This window comes from Oryx dammah, unplaced genomic scaffold (genome assembly GCF_014754425.2).
Source record: "Oryx dammah isolate SB20612 unplaced genomic scaffold, SCBI_Odam_1.1 HiC_scaffold_16, whole genome shotgun sequence".
Classification (NCBI taxonomy): domain Eukaryota; kingdom Metazoa; phylum Chordata; class Mammalia; order Artiodactyla; family Bovidae; genus Oryx; species Oryx dammah.
In genome coordinates, this window is record NW_024070200.1 from 37019482 (window position 1) to 37035457 (window position 15976).

The following is a 15976-nucleotide window of genomic DNA, read 5'->3' on the forward strand; positions in this document are numbered from 1 at the left end:
GAACTCTGGAGTGGGGCTCTGTTGGTGGAGGTGGTCTCAGGAGGAGTTTGGAGTAGGGGAGAATGGTGGAATTTGATCACTGGGCAGAGAGAAAGGGGAAGGATGGAAGGATTTGAGGGTGAGTCCCAGGTTTCTGGCTCCGTCAACTGGGAAAACAGAATTAGTTACAGGGATCGGGAGCCAGTAAGGATCATATCTAGGGACTTGAGTTCCTGTTCAGTTTTGGATCCGTCAATTTTGAGAAGCCTAAGTACTATGCAAGTCTGTCCTGCCTGAAAATGGAGATTATGTGAGAAAGGAGAGGAGTAGAGACTAATTTCTGTTCACAAAGTGCAAGTTAACCAAAACATGGTTGATTTTAGAGAACTGTAGGAGATTGTGACACCACCCTTCTGGCAGCAAATGAAGAGGAACTAAAGAGCCTCTTGATGAAAGTGAAAGAGGAGAGTGAAAAGGTCACTTAAAACTCAACATTCAAAAAACTAAGATTATGGTATCCAGTCCCATCACTCCATGGCAAATAGATGGAGAAACAATGGAAACAGTGACAGACTTTATTTTCTTGGGCTCCAAAATCACTGCAAATGGTGACTGCAGCCATGAAATTAAAAAGATGCTTTCTCCTTGGAAGAAAAGCTATGTCAAACCTAGACAGCATATTAAAAAGCAGAGACATTATTTTGACAACAAAGGTCCGTCTAATCAAGGCTATGGTTTTTCCAATAGTCATGTATGGATGTGAGAGTTGGACTATAAAGAAAGCTGAGCACCAAAGAATTGATGCTTTTGATCTGTGGTGTTGGAGAAGACTCTTGAGAGTCCCTTGGACTACAAGGAGATCCAACCAGTCCATCCTAAAGGAAATCAGTCCCGAATATTCATTGGAAGGACTGATGCTGAAGCTGAAACTCCAATCCTTTGGCCACCTGATGCAAAGAACTGACTCATTGGAAAAGACCCTGATGCTGGGAAAGATTGAAGGCAGAAGGAGAAAGGGACAACAGGATGAGATGGTTGGATGGCATCACCGACTCAAAGGACATGAGTTTGAGCAAGCTCCAGAAGTTAGTGAAGGACAGGGAGGCCTGGCGTGCTGTGGTCCATGGGGTCGCAAAGAGTCAGACACGACTGAGTAACTGGACTGAGTAACTGAACTGAATAGGAGGAGATTGGCTATGTTCTGCTGACCGAACCTATCTCCTGTTCCTGTCTGTTGCATGTTGGACAGGAATGTTTTGCTTGTCTTTGGGCCTTTGACTAGCACCTTCCCCATCCCGCAGCCGTGTCTCCCCATTCTTGCTTCCAGTTTTCCATATGTACCATTTTGTGGCTGCTCTGTCACAGGTTGGAGCTGAGGTGAGAAGTAGCTGGAATGTTGGTTTCCCTCAGCTCTTTCTGTGAGACCTACCTAGATGAGCCTCCAGAGTAGGAAAATGCTTTGGGAAAATAGGCCAATTAGTAACCCACTCCTTGAACTTGCCCAAGAAACTAATTCCACACCACCCTCTTCACTCATTCCCCAGGTTGCCTAGTGAGAGAGCAACATCCTCTCTTGTGCTCTGTCAGCCAGACCCAAACCCATCTTGCTAACAGTGGAGCCAAAAAGACAAGGGGAGATGGTAGCTCTGGGTCCAGTTAAACCATCCTAGTTCCTGTCAGCTCTAAGTTGTGCTTAATTCCTGACATAGTCATGGAAATGCCTTATTCCTTTGGGAAGCTCTGGATCAGAAATCTCTCCATGTTGACCGGATCCATACGAATTTCACTTACTACCTACCTACTTTGGCTTCCCTGGTAGCTCAGTTGGTAAAGAATCTGCCTGCAGTGCAGGAGACCCGGGTTCGATTCCTGGATTGGGAAGATACCCTGGAGAAGGGAATGGCAACCCACTCCAGTATTCTTGCCTTGGAGAATCCCATGGACAGAGGAGCCTGTCATGGGGTCACAAGAGTCAGACACGACTTAGCAACTAAACCACCACCACCACCACCTAGCTACTTAATATCTCCAGGGTCTCTGCCATACCATATGGAGCTGAGACTGGGAGTTTGCATTACCCTGAGACCTGTTCCCCAGGGCTTATTCTCTAGAGTGCAGAAGAGCCACTTTTTATACCTGAATTTAATAAATGAGCTCTCCCACTGGACCAGCATTTCCCACCCTTGTCTGCACACTGGAATCACTGGGGGAACTTTTAAGAATACAGATGCCTGGAATCCCAGAGCTTCTGAGGTGGCTTGTGGTGTCCAGAGTGCAGTGAAGGCTGAGAATTACTGCTGTAGTCATTTTCTTTTTAAAATAAATGAATTTTATTTAGAAATATTGTGTTGGACACAAAGTTTGTTCAAGTTTTTCCTAAGATGTTACAGAAAACCTTTTGACCAACCCAGTGATTTCAGACTTACAAAGAGTTGCAGGAATAAAAATTGTACATGAGGCCCAAATATCCTTTGCTTAGATCCACTGAGTAACATTTATGCCACTTGATTTGTCATTCGTATTCTTGGATGTGCTCTCCCTCTGCATCATGGTCCTTTTGTTCTAATACTTAACAGTGCGTATTTCCTAGGAATAAAGATACTCTTTAACAATCCCAGTGCAGCAATCAAATTCAATACAGTTACCACTGATAGAGTAGTTTAAAATACAGTTTGCATTCTGATCTGATAATGTCCTTTGTAGAGCCCTCCCCCTACAGTTCTGGATCTAGTCTCAGATCATGTATTACAGGGAGTTGTCTCCTTTAACCTGGAGCTTGTCACCTAAGACATTGACATTTTGGAAGAATACAGTTTCTCCTTTAAAATGATGCTGCTCATTTTGGGTTTATGCTGTTCCCTGTTGATTCGATGCGATTGTTTTGCATTCTAGATGCCTAGAACACTGTGTCATATATCCCCTCAGGAAACACAGTGTCATCTGCCCCTCATTGGTAATCTTAATTTTGATCACCTGGTATATCATTTAGGGTCTAGTGAAAGGTAAAAAGTTAATAGGAAAATTTTAATATAAATAATTTTTAACTGAGTAAGAAGTCATTACTGTAAGGGAGAAAAGAGCTCCAAAGCCTCTGCCTAGAAAACAGCTACTACCCCAAGAATCAAGGGAAGAGAAGACAAGGAAGGAACTTAGAACATCAGAGGAGAGCCCTGTAAGCCTGAGAGGCAGACCTCCGACAGGAACGTGCTGCCAGCCCAGTGCTGCAGAATCGACTCCCTGGAGGTGCCCGCTACCCATGAGAGCAGAGAATAATCACCGTGGAGGATGCTGCTGGGATCCAGGCCAGACTGTGACACAAATGGTCTCTTCCAGCCTTGTCATCCTCTTCAGAGGCCCCTGTTGGCCAGCTGGCAAAGAGAAATGTAATTTGCAGAGTCCCAACTTTAGTGTGGTGGGGAAGGAAGGCAAGTTTGGAGCTAAGAGGCAACAAATTAATACCTAGTGCACCTGGTCAGGATGTTTTCCACTTTCTCCATGGCTTTCGATTCAAGCAGTCTCTGGAGATACACTCTTAAGACGTGTAACAATCCTGCTCTTCACCAAACTTTCCCTCAGTTTAGCAAATAGGGCTGACTCTGACCTGATTCAGTCTTTCCTGTGATGGTTGTGAAATACTGATTTTCCAATTCAGGACTCCCTCCTTTACCAGTCTGCACTCCCTTCTCTCCCAGTTGTTTATTTTTACATATTTATATTCCTTGTGAACTGATGGATTCTCCTTTTTTCCAGTAGTCTATAATTCATTATTGTCCTTTGGTTTTTGTTTTTAGTTCTCAAATAGTTCCAGATGTGACCAGTGGGAGCCCCTTCAAATTGTCTCAGACATCCTGACATTTTTTTTTTTTTAACACTTCTGTAATCTGTGACAAAGATGTTCCGGATTCATCTTGTACCCACCTCGCCCCAGCCCTGGAATCATTGTTTCTCCAAGGAACCTTGGTCCCTGGTGCTAACTGGGCTCGTCGCTGTTGGGGTGACTTTGCTTCTCATTCTGTTAGAGCTATCTTACTACCTTTTAAAACTTGTTTCTAATTTTTTTAAACAAAAGTAATAGTGCTTTAAAAAATGTAAACCATATGGACATCTGCAAGGAAAAAGTGCCTTCAGGTAAGCCAAGTTTAGCAGTGGTGTGTAACCCTTCTAGACTTCACATATACAAAAACAGATTTGATCTTGGTTTGTAGGTTTACTTTTTGCTGTTACATGAATTCTATTCTGTAGGTCCTCTTGAATTCTATTTTACAGGTCCTCTTTTTATCTTCACAACAAAATGTGTACTCTTACCTGTATTGGACTGTAGAATTTGCTTTTTGTTAGCTGCATGGATATAGTAATACTATGATTAACGAATGTACAGTGGACAGACACTTGATTCCAACCTCACTGCAGTGAACACCTTCCTACACATACTGTCAGGCATTTAGAATTTTTTAAATTAAAAAAAAACTTTACTGAGGTAAAATTCACACAGCATAAAATTAACATTTTAAAGTGACAGTTCAGTGACATTTAGTCTGTTCACAGTATTGTGCAGCCACCCCCCTCTGTCTAGTTCCAGAGTACTTTCATTGCCCCATGTTCTGCATTGTTACATGGACTCAAGGATAGATTCTTAGTAGTGGTTCACTTTGAACTTTTAATAGATTGATGAAAAAGTAATTGTGGTTTCAGACCATGAATTTTAAATCATTATAACTAGGCTCAAACACATTTTTATTAGTCAAAATAGAAACCATTACAATCAGTACATTTTTGCCAATGAGAATTAAGTTTGTTTATTCCTATAACGTTAAAATCCATGCTTCAGGATCTGACGAACTCAGTATTTTCTGCCTCCTGCTAGTTGCAGAGGGATTTTCCCTGCAAAAAGTTGTTGAGATGCTTGAAGAAATGGTAGTCAGCTGACGAGAGGCCAAGTGAATATAGCAGATGAGGCAAGGCTTCATCGCCCAATTCTTTCAGCTTTTGAAGCATTGGTTGTAAGATGTGCAGTCTGGCATTTTCATGGAGAATTGGGTCCATTTTGTTGACCAGTGTTGGCTGCAGGCGTTGCGGGTTTTGGTGCATCTCGTCAATGTGCTGAGCTTACTTCTCAGATGTAATGGTTTCACTGATTCAGAAAGCTGTAGTGGGTCAGACAGGCAGCAGACCATCAGACAGTGACCATGACCTTTTTTGGTACAAGTTTGGCCTTGGGAAGTGCTTGGGAGCTGCTTCTCAGTCCAGCCACTGAGCTGGTTGTCACCAGTTGTATAAAATCCACTTTTCATCCCATGTCACAATCCAGTTGCGAAGTGGCTCGTTGTTGTGTAGAATAAGAGAAGACGACACTTCAAAACAGTGATCTTTTTGATTTGCAGTCAGCTCATGACGCACCCACTTATCGAGCATTTTCACCTTGCCAATTTGCTGCAAATGCCAAATGACCTTATAATAGTCCTGTTGAATTCTTCAGTAACTTCTCGTGTAGTTGTAAGAGGATCCGCTTCAGTGATTGCTCTCAGTTGGTCATCAACTTCCAAGGGCCAGCTGCTGCACTCTTCATTTTCAAGCCTCTCATTTCTTTTGCAAAACTTCCTGAATCACTACTGCACTCTACCTTTGTTAGCAGTTCCTGAGCCAAATGCGTTGATATTGTGAGTTGTCTCTGCTGCTTTACAACTCATTTTGAACTCAAATAAAAAGATTGCTCAAATTTGCATTTTTTCTAACATCATTTCTCTAGGCTAAAATAAACAGCAAATAATAAGTCATTAGCAAAAAAAATAAAGTAAGAAACGTGCATGAAAATGATGCATAACCACATTTATTTAAGAATGTATTCCAGTGTCAAACAGTGAAATTCAACAATGCAAAACCACAGTTACTTTTGCACCAGTCTAACAGATATATCCAGTTACCCTCCAGAAAAGTTATACCAATTTATATTCCCACTAGATGGGAAAACAGTGGAAACAGTGCCAGTCTTTATTTTTTGGAACTCCAAAATCACTGCAGATGGTGACTGCAGCTTTGAAATTAAAAGATGCTTCCTCCTTGGAAGAAAAGTTATGACCAACGTAGACAGCATATTAGAAAGCAGAGACATTACTTTGCCAACAAAGGTCCATCTAGTCAAAGCTACTGGTTTTGCCAGTAGTCACGTATGGATATGAGAGTTGGACTACAAAGAAAGCTGAGCACTGAAGAATTGATGCTTTTGAACTGTGGTGTTGGAGAAGACTCTTGAGAGTCCCTTGGACTGCAAGGAGATCCAACCAGTCCATCCTAAAGGAGATCAGTCCTAGGTGTTCATTGGAAGGACTGATTTTGAAGCTAAAACTCCAATACTTTGGCCACTTGATGCAAAGAATTGACTCATTGGAAAAGACCCTGATGCTGGGAAAGATTGAAGGTGGAAGAAGAAGGGGACAACTGAGAATGAGATGGTTGGATGGCATCACTGACTCAATGGACATGAATTTGAGTAAACTCTGAGTAAACTCTGGGAATTGGTGATGGACAGGGAAGTCTGGTGTGCTGCAGTCCATGGCATTGCAAAGAGTTGGACGCGACTGAGCGACTGAACTGAACTGATCAGTATACAAAATTCTGCATTTCCCTACAGCTTTGTAGATGCTTTGGGTATTAGAAGGTTGTGTGTTTCTAGAAAGTTCTCCATTTCTTCCAGGTTTTCCAATTTGTTGGCATATGACTTAATAGTATTCTCTTATGATTTTTTGTATCTGTCTGATATTGGTTATTTCTTTTTCTTATTTTGTTTATTTGAGTTCTCTTTTGTTTTTCTTGATGAGTCTGACTAAAGGTTTTTCAATTTTGTTTCTTTTTTAAAAAACTGTCTCTTGGTTTCATTGATCTTTTCTGATGTTTTACTGTTTGTTAGGTTTTAGTCTCTTAGTTTACTTCCTCTCTGATCCTTGTTGCACGTCCTTCCTGCTGCTGACTTTGGGTTTTCTTTGTTCTTTTTCTGCTAATTTATTTGAATGATTGGTTAGGTTGGAAACAAGATTTTGCTTGTTTCTTAAGGAAGGCCTGTAACACAATTAACTTCCCTCTTAGAACTGTGTTTGCTGTGTCCCATAGATTTTGGAAAGTTGTGTTTCCATTTTCATTTGTCTCAAAGTATTTTCTGATTTTTTCTTTGATTTCTTCTTTGACCCATTAGCATGTTGCTTAGTCTCCATGTGTTTGTGCTTTTCCTTTTCCCCCAAATTGATTTCTAGTTTCAGACTGTTATGGCTGGGAAAAACGCTTGTTGTAATTTCCGTCCTCAAATTTGTTGAAATTTGTTTTGTGAGCTATCCTGGAGAACGTTCCATGTGCACATAATGTATTCTACTTTTTTGGAATGTAGTGTCTTGAAGCTATCTATTAATTCCATCTGTTCTATAATGTTATCTAAGACCACTCTCCTTACTGATTTTCTGTCTGATGACCTCCACTGACGTAAGTGGAGTCTTAAAGTCCCCTCTGTTATTGTTTTATTGTTAATTTCTCCCTTTATGTCTGTTAATATTTGCTTTATGTATTTTGGTGCTCCTATAATAGCCGTATGTATGTTAATGAGTGTGAGATTCTCTTCTTGTATTGATCTCATTATCATTATCAGTTCAGTTCAGTTGCTCAGCCATGTCTGACTCTGCGACCCCATGAATCACAGCACGCCAGCCTCCCTGTCCATCACCATCTGGAGTTCACTCAAACTCACATCCATCGAGTTGGTGATGCCACCCAGCCATCTCATCCTCTGTCGTCCCCTCTTCCTCTTGCCCCCAGTCCCTCCCAGCATCAGAGTCTTTTCCAATGAGTCATCTCTTTGCATGAAGTGGCCAAAGTACTAGAGTTTCAGCTTTAGCATCATTCCTTCCAAAGAACACCCAGGGCTGATCTTCAGAATGGACTGGTTGGATCTCCTTGCAGTCCAAGGGACTCTCAAGAGTCTTCTCCAACACCACAGTTCAAAAGCATCAATTCTTCGGCACTCAGCTTTCTTCACAGTCCAACTCTCACATCCATACATGATCACTGGAAAAACCATAGCCTTCACTAGATGAACCTTTGTTGACAAAGTAATATCTTTGCTTTTGAATATGCTATCTAGGTTGGTCATAACTTTCCTTCCAAGGAGTAAGCGTCTTAATTTCATGGCTGCAGTCACCATCTGCAGTGATTTTGGAGCCCCAAAAAAATAAAGTTTGACACTGTTTCCACTGTTTTCCCATCTATTTCCATGAAGTGATGGGACCAGATGCCATGATCTTCGTTTTCTGAATGTTGAACTTTAAGCCAACTTTTTCACTCTCTTCTTTCACTTTCATCAAGAGGCTTTTTAGTTCCTCTTCACTTTCTGCCATAAGGGTGGTGTCATCTGCATATCTGAGGTTATTGATATTTCTGCCGGCAATCTTGATTCCAGCTTGTGCTTCATTCAGCCCAGAGTTTCTCACGATGTACTCTGCATATAAGTTAAATAAGCAGGGTGACAATATACAGCCTTGACGTACTCCTTTTCCTATTTGGAACCAGTCTGTTGTTCCATGTCCAGTTCTAACTGTTGCTTCCTGACCTGCATATAGGTTTCTCAAGAGGCAGGTCAGGTGGTTTGGGATTCCCATCTCTTTCAGGATTTTCCACAGTTTATTGTGATCCACACAGTCAAAGGCTTTGGTATAGTCAATAAAGCAGAAATGGATGTTTTTCTGGAACTCTCTTGCTTTTTCGATGATCCAGCGGATGTTGGCAATTTGATCTCTGGTTCCTCTGCCTTTTCTAAAACCAGCTTGAACATCTGGAAGTTCACGGTTCACGTATTGCTGAAGCCTGGCTTGGAGAATTTTGAGCATTACTTTACTAGCATGTGAGATGAGTGCAATTGTGTGGTAGTTTGAGCATTCTTTGGCATTGCCTTTCTTTGGGATTGGAATGAAAACTGACGTTTTCCAGTCCTGTGGCCACTGCTGAGTTTTCCAAATTATATATATATATAGACACACAAAAAAAACTGGAAAATTCTGAAAGAGATGGGAATATCAGACCACCTGACCTGCCTCTTGAGAAACCTGTGGGCAGATCAGGAAGCAACAATTATAAGTGGACATGGAACAACAGACTGGTTCCAGATAGGAAAAGGAGTATGTCGAGGCTGTATATTGTCACCCTGCTTATTTAACTTATATGCAGAGTACATCATGAGAAACACTGGGCTGAATGAAGCACAGGCTGGAATCAAAGATTGCAGGGAGAAATATCAGTAACCTCAGATATGCAGATGACACCACCCTTATAGCAGAAAGTGAAGAAGAACTAAAGAGCCTCTTGATGAAAGTAAAAGAGGAGAGTGAAAAAGTTGGCTTAAAGCTCAACATTCAGAAAACTAAGATCATGGCATCTGGTCCCATCACTTCATGGCAAATAGAAACGGTGTCAAACTTTATTTTGGGGGGTTCCAAAATCACTGCATATTGTGATTGCAGCCATGAAATTAAAAGACACTTGCTCCTTGGAAGGAAAGTTATGACCAACCTAGACAGCATATTAAAAAGCAGAGATATTATTTTGCCAACAAAGGTCCATCTAGTCAAGGCTATGGTTTTTCCAGTAGTCACGTATGGATGTGAGAGTTGGACTATAAAGAAGGCTGAGCGCCGAAGAATTGATGCTTTTGAACTGTGGTGTTGGAGAAGACTCTTGAGAGTCCCTTGGACTGCAAGGAGATCCAATCAGTCCATCCTAAAGGAGATCAGTCCTGGGTGTTCATTGGAAGGACTGATGTTGAAGCTCAAACTCCAGTACTTTGGCCTCCTCATGCGAAAAGCTGACTCATTTGAAAAGACCCTGATGCTGGGAAAGATTGAGGGCAGGAGGAGAAGGGGACAACAGAGGATGAGATGGCTGGATGGCCTCACCGACTTGATGGACATGGGTTTGGGTGGACTCCGGGAATTGGTGATGGAAAGGAGGCCTGGCGTACTGCAGTTCATGGGGTCACAAAGAGTCAGACACACTGAGCGACTGAACTGAACTGATGATTATATAACATCCTTCTTTGTTATTTGTTACAAACTTTGTTTTAAAGTCTGTTTTGTCTGATGTGAGTAGTACTACCTCTGCTTTCTTGTCATTTCCAGTTGCATGAAATACCTTTTTCTATTTCCTCACTTTTAGTCTGTAGGCATCTTTGGCTCTGAAATGAGTCTCTTGTAAGCAGCATATAGATGGGTTTTGTATTTTCATCCAGTCAGCCACCCTATGTATTTTGATTGGAGTATTTAGTCCATCATTGAATATGACTATTGATAGGTGTGTATTTATTGCCATTTTGTTACTTATTTTTGTAGCTTTTCAGTGTTCTTTCAGTCTTGTCCCTTGTGATTTGCTGACTTTCTTTTATATCTCTTTCTCTCTAGTTTTTGTGTGTCTATTGTAGGTTTTTGATTTGTGATTACCATGGGGTTTATATATGCTAACCTATAACTATCTGCCTGTTCGAAACAGGTAGTCATTTAAGTTGAAACACATTCCAGCAGGTATACATTTTTTACTCCCCATCTCCACATTTTATGTTTTTGATGTCTTATTTTGCATCTTTGTCATTTATGCCTTTACTGATTGTTGTAGTTATAGTTGTTTTTACAGATTTTTTTTTGTTTTTTAATCTCTGTACTAGCTTGTTTAAATGGTTGATCCTCAGCCTTTACTATATATTTGCTTTTATTAGTTGCATTTCTCCTTTCCTATAGATACTTCTTGTTTTAGCCTTTTCCTTTCCACTTAAGGAAGACCATTTAACGTTTCTTTTAGGGTTGGTTTTGTATTCATGAACTCTTCAGGTTTGCTTGTACAGCAAGTTCTTTATCTCTCCTTCAACTCTAAATTATTGTCTTGCTGGGTAGTGAGTGTATCCTTAGTTGCCGGTTTCCCCCTTTTCATCACTTATTGGGGTTTCCTTGTATATGACGCTTTTTCTCTTGTTGCCTTTAGAATTCTCTCTTTAACTTTTGCCACTTTAATTATGTGTGATATGATCTGTTTGGGTTCATCTTGTTCAGGATCCTCTGTGCTTCCTGTATCTGGATATCTGTTTCCTTCTTCAGGTTTGGAAAGTTTTCATTCATAATTTCATCAAATACCTTTTTGACCCTTCTCTCTTTCTCTCCTCCTCTGGGACCCCTATTATGTGAATGTTGGTACACTTGATATTGTCTCAGAGATGCCTTAAACTGGTCTCAATTTTCATTTTTCTTCTTGCTGTTCTGATTGGGTGATTTCCATTATTCTGTCTTCCAGATCACTTTTGCATTCTTCTTTATCACCTAGTCTTCTGTTTATTCCTTCTCTGTGTTATTCATTCCTGTTATGGTATTCTTCAGTTCTGATTGATTTTTAAAATATTTTCTAGTCCCTTTAAAAATTCTTACTGTTTATTCTTTTCCCTAATTCAGTTAACATTCTTATTACTAGTGCTTTGAACTCTTTATCTGGCAAATTGTTTATTTCTGTTTCGTTAGTTGTTTTCTCAGAGGTTTTCCCTTGCCCTTCCAATTCAAACAGACCCCTCCTGTCTTCTCCTTTTGCTTACCTTTGTCCCTGTGAAACTAGATGAGACAGTTAAACTGTTGCAGTCTTGGAAAGGGGTATCCTTGTGTGGGAGCCACCCTACACAGTCTGCATGCACCCCATGACCTTGGCAGGGCAGCCAGATCTGACATGAACACAAGTCACATCTTTCTCCAGGGTTTGCTGGCAGCCATCACCTGGTTAGTAGGGGGCTGCAGAGAGAGGGGCTAGGACCGTAGCCACCAGGGTGGTGGTAGGACACTGGTCAGAGACTTTGGCGTTTCAGTCTGCCCTCTCTGCACTGTTTCAGAGGTAAGCAAGTCTGTGCTTATTCCCCAGGAGTGGAGTCCAGGTGTGAGAGGTGACTTTCCTTATTTTCAGTGGGGCCAGGACTGGGTCTCGGGTTGCTGGGGCAGAAGTTCTGAGGGGTTAGGTCCATGCTAGCTGTGTTCCTCTTAAGTGTGTACTCTCTGCCCCCATCACTGGCACCCTCGCCCCAGAGAGGAGCAGTGCTGGGGCAAGGGAGATTTGTGGTGGTGCTTGGAGCAGGCCAATCAGAGATCTAGAGAACTTCTGCTGTGCTGCTTGTGTGAGCAGTAGTAATGGATGCCCCTCCCCTGCTCAGACACTGCTCCAGGTCTGAGCCCCCTCTGTCTCTCCACTTAGCTGCTGCCATGCTCACCCTGGCGTGTAGCATCAACACAGAGCAAGCAGGACCTGTGTGCAGGCTCAGCGTGGGTCGGGCCTGGGCTCTGGAGGTCTGGTCACAGTCAGCAGACAGGTTCTGAGGGACCACCTGTGTCAGCGCGTCATGGCTCTCCCCTCCCTGCTTAGACACTGCTCTGGATCTGGGCTACCTCTGTGCCTCTTGGCCAAGCTTTCCTCTTGGCCAGGACAGCCCCTGCCTGGGTGTGGAGCTGCTTTGTGGAACAAGTGAGGTCAGAGCTGTTGTTCAGCTCAGGCTAGGGTGCATACCAGGGCGGTGGGAGGAAACTAGTCAGAGACCTATGTGGTTTCAGTCTGCCTTCTCTGCCCTGTTTAAGGGATAAGCAAGCCTGTGCTTGCTCCCCGTTAGTGGGGTCCAGGCTTCCCACAGCCCTTCTGTTTGTACCATCAGCCCTCCAACCAGCCAGGGGATCTCATCTTCCTGGGGTACCCAGTATGGGGCTGGAACCACTCACTCCACAGGGAGGATCTCTTTCTGGGCTCTTGTGAGTCCCCTCCCAGGGCACGAGTCCCAGCCTGATCACTGCTCCTCTCTTCCTACCTGATTCTCTGTGACTTTCTTACAGCTGTGGTTGTGCAGGAGTCTTTTCCCTGTCTCCAGCTGGTTTTCAGTGAGCATTGTTCCACCTGTGATGTAACGTTGATGTGCTTGTTGGGAGAGATGAGTTCCCCACCCTCCTACTCTGCCACACTGATCTGTTTTGGACACTCTGGGTTGGCCTGTATCTTTTCCTCCCATCCAGGAGAGGAAAAGATGTACACCTATGACTCTTAGCTAGGCCCAGGACATTGTCAAAGCTGTTCCAGCCATTTGTGTCTCCTGGATTTCCAGTTTGTATCATCTGCCCAGTTGGATTGGTTGGTTGGGGTTTTTTGTTTTTCTTATGAATCTTAATAAACAGTTAAGTTTACTTGGGAAACTTCTGTGAAACTCAGTGTGTATTGCTGTTGTGGTAACGGGATTATGTGCCTGATACATTTCCTAATTGGTTATTGTTGGTGGGTAGGAGTCCCTGCTCTTTGCTTGATCTTATATGCTTGCATTTCTTGAAAATAATTTGTATGTCCCATGTGGCTCTTCACTGCAGTGTCCCTGAGATTTCCTGAGGGTATTGTGCAGGCCCTTGCAGAAACATCCTAAGTTTTCCTCCTGAATACCTTTTGAACAGTGTTGAGTGTATGGCTAGTTGTGTTGACTATGTTGACTCATATACTGGTCATGTCTCTTGACTTTATCCACTGAAAGCAAATGGATATGAAAGTTACAATAGCAAGAAAAGAGACCTGTTTATCTTTGTATCCTCAACACCATAGTCGTCAGAGTGGACGCTCAGTATCTAAAATCAGTCACTATGATGCCATAAGAAGTTGGTTTTCGAACTTTCTTTTTGCAGCTGACGTACCCATTAGAAAAGTTCTCAACCCTGGCTGCATATTAGAATCACTAGGAGAATGTTTGAAATATTTATGCTCAAGCTGAGCTGGCAGAGAATTGGATTCAGTTTGACTGAGATGGGACCAGAGCATCAACATTCAAAAAAAACTTGTTAGGTGATTCTACTGAGCAGCCAAGGCTGAGAAGCACCACTGGTCCCATAGGTAGACTCTGCAAGTGGAGTTTGACATTGTGTGGGGCTCGCCTTCCCCTCCCGTTGGGCCCTGATAGGGCTTCATTGAGCACAGTTTGAAAGCCACATCCCTGTGGGCTTGGTGCTGAGGATGGGGTGCCCACTTGCTGGCGGTGACCTTGTACAAGGCTTGGGCTGCTGCTTCACGTGCCAGAAGGGAAAATAGTCAGAGATCGTGGTTCAGCCAGACAGAGCCTAGCAGATAGCCCTGTGCTGAGGCTGCCCAGCCTGGGAATAGCTGTGGGAGGGTGGTTGGAATTAAGTGTTAGACCCAGTGGTGCTTGTGTCCAGTTCAGCCAAGTAGCCCATTGCTTCTCCTGAACTCCTACTTCTCTACTCCTTGTCACTTTCAGGAAGGAGTTACTGACAGAACTACAGCTCCCCCGAGGGCATAGTAAGATGAGGATGCTGTGCCACGCCCAGAGTTACGTTGATTACAGCCAAGGTTTGGAGGTGGTGGTCCTCTTTATTAAAAATGATCATCTCATGCTTTTCGTTAGCACTTTTAATGTCTAATTTTGAAATTTCCAAGGATAGCAATTTATACAGGAGCTCATTGCACCCATCTTGCCAATAATGGTACTGAGATCCAGAGAAATTGTACCTTGCCTAAGACCACACAAGGAAGCATGAGCCTCGATTTCAGACCCTGATGCTCTGACTTCAGAGGCCATGCTTTTCCTATCTGTTCTGCTCCATTTTTCCTGTGAGTAGCCCTCTGTCAAGAAGAGGGGTGCAGTTATTTATACACTCCATTACCCACACGCCAACTCCCTCTTTATCGGTCACCATCTCTGCTGGGAAGGCTGTCTGTCCAGCTGAGGTTGTGACCTGGTGCACAGAGAACGGAGAATGCTGCAGAGGCAATGAATCTGACCTCAATTCATTTGTGGGTTTCTTTCTCCCTGCTATAAATCGTGACCCAAGAGTTGCTCTCAGTTCTGTTCCGTGGCTGCCAAAATGACTGGAGGGCGGGCCCTGTTATCAGACACTCGTTACCCATCACCCTCCAGCACTGTAGACACTGCGGCACCTTTCAAGGCTAATGATAAATATCTAGGCCAGTGGTTTTTAAAAAAGATCTTTGCAGTTGAATGGAATGCTCAATCAAGATGACAAGGTATTTTCAAGGAATAAGTCAAGCACTGAAACCTAGGGCTTTCTCTTCTTTTCTTTCCTCTCGGCTGCTCCTGCATGGCCTGATGCCAGTGGCCAGTCTGCTGGGCTGTTCTGCTGGGCTGTCCTGCCTCTCCTGGGCCGTTGCTCAGACTATGTCCCTGCTGCCACCCCGCCTCCACCTTCTGCACCTGAGGAGGGAAGTCTTTTCATCTCCTTTCTTTCCACTCTTCCCATTCCTGCCTCACATCCTATAAGTTTCCAAGTGTTGTTGATGTATTTCCCTCATCCTTCCAGAATTGGTCTCCAGTTCAGTTGCCACTTCCCGGACAAGCCACCATCATCTTTGTGTTGGCCAGCCTGCACATGGCATCCTGGTCCCACTCTTGCCCTGCTTACTGTCTGCCTTGTATCAGAGGGCTGATAGTATCTCTCTGCAGCTTCTGGGGTGAGCGAGCTCTTTGACAACACCCCTTTATCTTAGCACCCCCCCATTTTCAAATACAGTGTCATTCACACAGAAGTCATTAAGATACCTTGCTTGATTGAATTACTTCTGACAGGTCTCGTATCTAGCTGACCTGGGCAACACTTCTGGCTGCTGGTTCTCACTGGCTTTCCTCCACATTCGCTCCCAGGGCCTTAGGTGTGGCGTGGCTGGAGCAGGGCTTTGGCAGGCCTGGGGCAGTGGTAGAAGTTATGTTTCTGGGGCCAAAAAGAGAATGGTCTGACAGCATCAAGCACAGAAGAGGAGCTTGGCCACCTCTGTGCGCAGGGTGGGCCTGTGTAGACCTGGGGCCCCTGCCTGGTGGGATCTGCTGTGTTTGAGAAGGAGTGGCATGCAGCTGGGTCAGGAGACAGTGTGACCCAGCAGCCTGCAGACCCCCCTTACCAGACTCTGCACCACGGCCCCTCTGCCTTGGCAGACTGTCACCTGTTTCTTGCCTGGA